Source organism: Otolemur garnettii, unplaced genomic scaffold, assembly GCF_000181295.1.
Source record: "Otolemur garnettii isolate 467f Iridium unplaced genomic scaffold, OtoGar3 scaffold00113, whole genome shotgun sequence".
In the NCBI taxonomy this organism is placed as follows: Eukaryota; Metazoa; Chordata; class Mammalia; order Primates; family Galagidae; genus Otolemur; species Otolemur garnettii.
In genome coordinates, this window is record NW_003852508.1 from 2,181,417 (window position 1) to 2,190,902 (window position 9,486).

Below are 9,486 nucleotides of genomic sequence, written 5' to 3' on the forward strand. Positions count from 1 at the left end.
CTCCCTCTGTGGCAGCAGCAGCCCATGTTCTGACAGGTAGATCAGTTGTGCACAGGAGACCCCAAGGGCAGTAGACAAGAGGAGAAGGAGATGGAATTTCTATCCACAGGACACAATTTTCATGCTTTTTGACCTCCAACACATGGCAAATATACCACAGCAGCAAGGCCAATACTTTCATACTCCATGAGAGTTGTAATAGCCAAAAGCGTGCAAAACATTGAGAGATCCAGATAAACAAAACATCTTTGCACGTTGGTTTTATAGAACACATTTGATGTCTACCTAAAGCAGTTAGTGTGGTTTTCACAATTCGGTTATGATCCAGCCTCTTTAGATCTAAATATTAAAATCTCATTGGCCCAGTTTTTAAGCTTCATTCATTTTTTAGTCATTTAAAACCAAGCTTAGGCTAAAATAATCTCCATAATACACAGAATGTCCTAACTCATCTACATTTGCGTTTGTTGACTCCGGTAGAATCTCCATGTTGACACCTTCCTGCATTCGCTGCCCCCTTAAGTTGACCTAATTTTCATAGACTGGACATGCACCACATGTACATATCCATACAGTAGGCCTAGTTCCTCATGTTGCCTACCTCCATAGGTTGACCAGTTTGTTACAATCCCTTGGGTGGTCAACTTACAGGTTCTACTGTATAAGGTTCTCTGACAGTTGTGCTAACTGCATACTGCCACCATCAGTCACACACCACAGAATGGGGGACTGAAAAGGTCACCCATTCCAGCAGTTCTATTTCCAGAAGAAAAAACTAGTGCAGGGAAGTTAAGTGTCTTGGCCAAGGGCATCTGGCTAGTTAGTGCTGGGGACTAGAGTGTAAATGCTCTCACTCTTGGCTTGGTGGCTTGGTGACCTCTCCAATACACTCTGCCCCCATGCATGTTAAATGTCTTTATTAGTTCACATTTGAAATAACTCTTTTCACCTCTCAAGTTGGAATATTCTACGGGAGGAAATCTCATTTGCTCACCTGGATGTGGTTATTGGTAAATGCAGGCAGGCGTTCCACTAGCTGCTGCTGCTCCAAATTCCAAATAAAATAAGCTTTACTCATGGGCAAGAGAGGGCACTCAAGACCCCCTCCCAAAGGCTGAGATAGTAGTGAAAATAAATCCAGAGATATTCACAAGTTATTGGGAATTGAAGCCTGATTAGAAGTAGTCCATTAAAAAAAAAAAGCATTTATACAACTTACCAACTTTTTGCTTTAAAATAAATATACAGTCTTCCTGCAGCTGCCTTTTCCAGCATAGGGAGATCACACTTTGTAAGTGTATGTGTGGACACCCTGTGAATGGTGCATGTGAGCAAACACTTCATCTGGCAGATGTGGGGCCATTACCCAATCCATGGTAACCAGCCTACCCCTATTAGCTAATGTAGCTCCTATATGAGCCTCCTCTGACTTAGCCTAATAATTAATATTTTACTTGGAATTATATTGATAATTTAGGACCCCCCTTGGCCTTGTCCAGGGTTTGTTTTAAGTAGAGCTGTGTGTGTCTTGCTCCCTCAATTAATCTGTAAGTTTGAGCCCAGGCCCTTGCTGGATGAGCGCACCCTCAGTTTTTCCAGTTGAATTCATTGCAAATATATTAATATCTGCCCAAAGATTCAAATTCTGAAAGAAAATGAAATGAAATTGAGAATTGTTGAATACAAATAAAGGCCTAATTTTCATAGTTATCAACTCCTGTTGTGAGCCATTGAAAGATCTGATGAGTATTTTCTAGGCCATTAGATTGTATTTTAGCCAACTGACAGGTGTGCTTCCTGTAGGGATCGTCCATGTTTCTGGTTTCCACGTAGATTGTCTTTAATAAAGGAGAATTATGAAGTGATTACCAACAAGACAGAACATTCCATCACGCCATACGGTTTAAACAGCACTGTGGTAATATCTTTCAGCTCCCATCTTAATTTTAGAAGTTGTGTAATATATTGAGTAACTTTGCACATACTTCAGTGTTAGAACTGCAGGAGAAAGCTAAGAAAAGCAGGGAATGAAGGAGATTTAGTTTCAGAATTCTTCACTGTAGTTTTGAATTCTCAAAATCTCTCCAGTAAACTGAAACACAGGTATGCCAAGTCAACTTTTGAAATGTTTCTCCTCAAATTACCTAAGAAGATGCAGCTTTGACAAGTTTTATTTAAGAGCCTTAGGAGAAGAAAAAAGATAGAAGAAAGTTACATCTCCAGAGATCCCAAGATAAGAGATTCTCTCTCTGCTGCCTCCTGAGGTACCTGGTCACCTGGCCTCCCTGGATCTCTGACACATGGGAGAAAATGCCCTCATTCAGCCCAGCCCCCAAGCCCATTCTCCTAAGAATTGTGCAACAGGCCCTTGTAACCCGAGGCCTGTGAAGTCTGGAAAGGAATGTGACCCAGAGCCAACAGGCATTGGTGCCACCAGGGCCCAGCAGAGCTCTCCTACTGTTTACCCTGGTGCCCCACGGGGACCTCAGAGGGAGGAAGGTGTGTTCTAAGCAGAGCAGGGGAATGGAGTCCTTGGCAGAAATGCAACCCAAGCACTGTAGTATCTTTTGTCTGCACTCCAGAGAGTAGTCCCATCTAGTTTTATATTTTTTTCTCTTTTTCTAATTTGTTTTTAGAGACAGGACCCCACTCTGTTACCCAGGCTGAAAGGCAGTAGCCTGATGCACAGCTCACTGCGGCTGCCAACTCCCGGGCTCAGGCGATCTTCCTGCCTCGGCTTTTAGGGTAGTTAGGACTATGGGCACATGGTACCACTTCTAGCAGATTTTAAAATGTATTTTAGAGATGAGGTCTCACTGTGTTGCCCAGGTTCATCTTAAACCCCTGGCCTCCAGTGATCCTCCTATCTTGACCTCCCAAAGTGCTGGTGTCACAGGCATGAACTACCATGCCTGACTCCATCCACTTTGAGCCACTCTCCTCCTACTCTTATGAGTGATCGGTCCCATTATTCCAGTGCCCTTAACAGGGTGAAGGGTGTCCTAGGGGAGGCCCCATATAATAATAAATATTGATGTTGATGACAGAATGCCAGGCACTAGGGGTGGGACAACCCGGGAAATCTTTAAGACTCATCGACTTATAACACAAAGCCAGCTCTCCATCCTGTTTGCTCACCTTCCCCCCAGACTTCCTCCTCCATCATCACTAGCACACAGTCTGGCCACCATAGAACTTGGAGCTGTCTGACCTCTTCTGCCTGGGGGAAAAAGTCATCAGCAGAGTCATAAATACCCTCCTCTTAAGTTGCCCAAACAAGACACCCACAGAAATGGAATGCTAACAAATAGGAAGTGAGTGATTTACCCTCAGTCTTGACATCTGTGTGCTTTTTAGTACTACTGAGTATAATTGACTGTTTATACACAAAAGGTGGGCCCAGAAAACCAAACGTTCTAGCTAGTTAAGAAGACGACATACTTGGCAACGAGAATGCCAAATATTCTCCTCTTTTCTATATTTACAGTGCAAAGTCATGACTGTTAAAAGAGAGGGAAAATTTTCTTTTTATGTTAGGATACGTTCCTTTGCATGTTAGGAACTGGTAACTCTCTGGCTCTCCCAAATGACAACTTCTCTCCTCTTGTACCACGTCCTTTCAAGGTGGTTACCATCCTCTCTCTTTTCTACCCCAAATGAGCTCAGTGTCAGTTTCAATTCGATTTGTGTTTTTTGTAAACTTAATATGCACCCAGTTTGACAATAACAAAATAAAATGGTTGACAGAAATTAGGCTCTTAAAGAGTTAAGGGAATTTAGTTAGGGAGGCAAGATGTACACCTGCAAAGAATTCAAAAGCCAGGAAGGAACTACAGAACTACGCGAAAAATGTGCGGTGTTGTGGACCTCACAGTGCCCCAGGTGCTTGGAACTGAGAGGAGGTGAAGTTGTCTGGAGTGTTCAGGTGGTTCTGCAGGGCAGCCTCAGGACGGGGAGGAATCTTGAAGGAAGGGAAACAGAATATGACTGATTGGCACAAGGTAGTCAGGCAGGACCAAACTTCTTCTTACTTGAGGGAGGGCCATCTTTTTGTTCTATGCAGCCCTTCAACTGATTGGATGAAGTCAACCACCAGAAAACAAATCATATGCTTTGATACCATCCTGAGCCAGTGTTTCACTTTCTCTTGATGAGAAAAATAATTTCCAAGGGAAAATTCTGGCCCTGGCCCGTCCCACTCGCCAGCCTGCTGTCTACCCTTCCTTTACTTCCATGCCCTGTTCTTTGTGCAAAGAAAACAATTGACATGGATTCACGAGGATGTGGGAGACAGGAGTCATGGAAGCATGTGGCACCAGGGAGGATGAAATGAATGACTCCTAATAGGTGGCTTCTGTGAGAGGTCCTAATCCGGGCTGTGTCTGCCTTAAATATGTACACAAGCTTCCAGAGCCTATCCTTAATGCCAACGTGTTCCAAATCTCATTCACTGACTTACCAAACCTGCTCCTTCTTTGTGATTCTCGTGTCACCATATTCCTGGTTACTCTGGCAAGAATCTCTGGTCCTCTCTGCTTCCCTGTGCTCACTCCCTTGCATTGGCAGTGGAGCCTAGAAGATTACATCTCCACCTCTCTAATGCGCAGCCTCTGGCCAGTTCTTTCTCTGGCCACCCCAGGTCAGTACTCATCTCTCCAACCTCCTCCTTCTATGCTCTATTGGTGCACTCTGCATACCTTTCTAAAAGATGGCTTAAAGACAGCCACTCTCCAGTTTACAAGCAGTTCAAGTTTCTCCCATTCCTTACGAAAGGAGGACTAAACTCCCTGTGTTGGTATTCAGGGCTCCTGCCACATCTAGCTTTACTGGGTGCACCTCTCCCCTTGGCCGTCCATTCACTCCTTCCTCCCCAGCCCGTATTGCCAGACAGATCTGTCTACTTCTGATGTTCTAGCCTGCCCAGTCCTTTCTTGCCTCCATGGTGCAATTTCCTCAGCTTTTCTGATCGTCTAACTCCTCACCCAGCCTCCTCCAGGACTCCTGCCTCACCGAGACCTCTGCTTCCTTCCCTCTGTGCTCCGTTACTTATGACAAGCTCATGACATTTTTATTATTGTTGACCCCTCCACTGAAGAAGTGAGCCAGGTGGGGCTGGAAAGCCAGGGTGAAGGGAGTGGAAGAATGTTGTAAGACACAGAATAATAGCATGTGGAGACCTGGGGGAACCGAGAGCGGGGTGTTCAAGGAGTCTAACAGTGTACAGCAGTTAGTGGGAATGAGTCTGAGTGGACAGGAGGAAAGTGGTCAGAGACGGCACTGCAGAGAGGGGCAGGGGTCCAGTCTAAGCTGCCAGCCCTGCTAAGGAGTTGGATTTTTAGCTTAAGATCAATGAGCAGGCTTAACAGTTGTAAGCAGGGCAGCAGTGATAGAGTGACATTTGCATTTTAAAGCAATGTAGTGTATGGGGATCAGAGGAGAAAGACTGGAGAAAGGGCCGTTAAGGGGCTGGCGCGGTAAACCATGGAGAGGATGAACTTGTTAGGGTAGTGACGGAGTGCGGACTCTGGAGTGGACTCCAGAGAGCTTTAGAAAGGAGAAGTGATTAGGTCTGGCTCAGGCATGGATCAAACAGAGAGGGTGCAGGAAGGGAGACAGCAAGATTTCTGGAGGGGCACAGAGATGATCCCATAGAGTGGTATTTTATCCTGGAGGAAACGGGAGGTGACAAGGATTTCTTGGCTTAGGTAAACTTCAATTTTTTGTTTTTTCAGAGTCTCACTATGTCACCCTTGGTAGAGTCCTGTGGCCATCACAGCTCACAGCAATCTCTAACTCTTGGGCTTAAGTGATTCTCTTGCCTCAGCCTCCCAAGTAGCTGGGACTACAGGCCCCCACCACAGCACTCAGCTGTTTTTTGGTTGTAGTTGTCATTGTTGTTTAGCCGGCCAGGCTGGGTTCAAACCCGCCAGCCCCGGTATATGTGGCTGGCGCCCTACCCACTGAGCTATGGGAGCTGAGCCAAACCTCCATTTTTGAAAGAGAAGCCTGGAAGTGTTGTGGAGGATAGAGCGCCTGGAAGGGACAGACGAGATGGGCTGGAGGGCACTGGTTCTAAGTGGGGATATAAAGTGCCCCAGGGCACAGCTGCCAGGCAAGCCTGCTCCATGCAGGCACATGAAAAAAAATAGTTTTAATTAAAACTCATTAGGTGTATTAAAAGTATAGAATGTTACACTACGAAAAACAATTCTCCTTCCTAAGTCAGATCCCAGTTCTCCTCCTCTGTGGAACTCTACATGTTTTATACCTGCTCTAGAAATTTCCTGTGTACATGCAGTCGTGTCTGAGCACACACGGTGCTCATTCTCTCTGTGTCCATACGCAGACATGCGTATGTGCATATACACGCAGACCGATGCACTTCCCCCCCATCAGATACATACTTTTCTATGCCTTGCTTGTTTAGTTTTAATCATGCAAATGTATTTTAAAATCCATTCACGTAGCTGTGCTTTGATCTTTTTGCTGGCTGCAAAGGATGTGCCTACATTCATTTAACAAGTCTTTTATTGCTGAACGTTTAAGTCAAACTTGGTTTTAAAAGTGCCCTTGTCCACAACCCTCAGCTCCTGGGGTGCTTTCCGCTTTCAACCACTCACCCTGGGTCCTATTCTCCTTCCAAGTTTTCCATGTGTATCTCTTGTCAGATCAAAAGTAAGAGAACTCCCTCTGCAGCCCCATGGATTTAGTGCACCCTTCCTTTTCCTCCTTGAAATCATCTGCAATTGTAGCTATTGTGACATCAGTTTGGCTTATCAGACCTATAATCTTTGAGCAAGGAGCAAGAAATCAATCGATACTTTCTCTAAATTTTCAAAATGCATTTTCCAAAGACCTGTACTTACCCAACAGCACCAAGGGTATTATAAATTAAAAATGTCAGAGCTCATTCTTCTGAGACAGAATTAAACTCAGAATGAGGGCAGTACCTGTGGCTCAGTAGGTAGGGCGCTGGCCCCATATACCAAGGGTGGCAGGTTCGGACCTGGCCCCGGCCAAACTGCAACAAAAAATAGCCGGGCATTGTGGCTGGCACCTGTAGTCCCGGCTGAGGCAAGAGAATGGCTTAAACCCAATAGTTGGAGGTTACTGTGAGCTGTGATGCCATGGCACTCTACCGAGGGTGACATAATGAAACTCCATCTCAAAAAAAGAAAAGAAAGAAAAAGAAAGAAACTCAGAATGATAAGGATTTTTTTTTCCTTCCCAGAGATGGAAATTTCAGTGCTTTTGGTCAAGAGCTCCTCAGGCACTCTGCTTTTTTGGAAGACAGTTCCAGCTGATGTGGGGCCTAGATCTCATTCATTTGTTTTTTTCTTTCTAAGATCTGCTGGTCATTTTATCCTTCATTTTGCTTCATAGGTTATATTATAATGTATCCTTTCTTCCTCACCAGCCCAGATTTCAGTTGAAAGTCTTCATTAGCCCATGAGTCTCTGCCCGTTATGCCCTCTAATGGACTTTGTGGGTTTCGTGGTGTTTATTGTCTGGTGGTCAAAGTCAATCGCCAGAAAACAAATTATGTTCTTTGATACCATCCTGAGCCAGTGTTTCACTTTCTGCATCTTCCTTTCTCTTTCAAAGCCATGGCCTGTATGAGAAGAGATAAAAACCACCTGCAGACCTATGTCCTTCATTTCTACCTAGAACTTTAAAGGAACAGTTTCTTCTGGCTGCATTTTTTCTTTTCCTATGCATCTCTTTAAGACTCACTCTGTCCCACCCCCAGCAGCAGGGCCCCCTCCCCTTGCTGGGAAGTGGACAACCCACCTGCTAAAGTGGAAGGCTCCTCCTCTTCCTCCCTTTCCTCCACCTGGGTCTTCGCTCATGTCCTTTTGTGGCATGTTCTTCTTTTACTGACTTCTTGAGGGCCCTTGCAGCCTTCCTCCCTTGTGCCTGGAATCTTATTCCAACGACCTGGTCCTGGACCCACACTCATGGGAACGCTTTACCGCCTCAACAAGCTGCAGAGGCAGGCGTCCCACGTTGAGCACACAGTCCGGTCTGCATTTCAATAATTTCATCATAGCTAAGGAACAATAAAATCATTGTACAAATAATATAATTCTGAAATTCTATGGAGTCAGACAAATAGACGGTAATTATCAATATAAATTTAAAAAATGTCTTTCCCAGAGTTTTAGGTGGTAATATTGCTATACATGTATAGCATACATGCATAGCAATACATTTACACACATACATGCACACACGTATGTTTTAGCAGACCAAATAGACCTTCTGAATAGCACATGAATAGTAAATGCCATTAGGCCATTATTTGCATTTCTCCTCCCTCTTAAGCAACATTATTTTAATCAGCTTTACGTATAGACACCATTTCTTGCTTTGTTTTCGGATAACAGAAATAGTAATCATCAAAACAGCCCCCCCTTTTAAGCACCTACTATATTAGTTAGGGTTCTTCAGAGAAACAGAACTAGTAGTGTATACAGAGGGTGTAAAAAAATATATATGCATTTTAAGAAAGGGAAAAATTATTAAAATTATAATTAATACTCAATATATATCAATAACAAAAGATGAATATAAGTCATTTTGACTTTCACAATTATAAGAGATGCTCAAAGAGGTCACCATCAACATCCAGACACTTCTAATTACAGCAAACAAAAAATAATACACAGGTAATATATACGTACATAATACATATATCTCTTAAAATGTAGATGCCTTTTTGTGGCACCCCTGGTATATGTATACATCAAATTCTATATGGAATTGGCTCACATAGTTGTGGACACTGGCAAGTCCTGACATCTACAGCAGGCCTGAGACCTAGGAAGAGCCAATGGTTCAGTTCTAGCCCAAAGGCAAGAACAAAACAGTGCCCCAGCTCAAGGGAGTCAGGCAGGAGCAAACTTCCTCTCACTTGAGGGAGGGTCATCTTTTTGTTCTATGCAGCCCTTCCACTGATTGGATGAGGCTCACCCACATTAGGAAGGGCAATCTGCTCTACCCAGTCTACTGACTCAAATACTAATCTCTTCCAAAACACCCTCACATATCTGGGCACCCTGTGGCCCAGTCAAGTTGACACTTAAATTAACAATTGCCCCTATCATGTCACCAGTAGACTCAGTCACCTCATTTAATTGTCATAGAAACCCCATGTAAAAAGTAGTCTCATTCCCATTTGCCAAGTAGCTATTTATTCAACAGCTATTTGTACCTTTTAGAGATGAGGGAAATGGGGTTCAGAGAGTTTAATTAACTTGCCTAAGGTAGTACAGAGTAAATGGCAGAGCCAGGATTCCAATCCAGGTCCATATGACTCAGCTGACCACTCTGCACCAGTGTGGTCCCTGCCCCCAGGTGGGTGCTGTGCTCCCCACAGCCCCTGGGCTCCCCATGGGGGTGGAAGAGAGTAGAAGGCGTTGGCCATTGCTCAAAGCTCTGGGGCAGCAGTGGGCAGGTGCAAGCTCATTCTCATCTTCAGATATC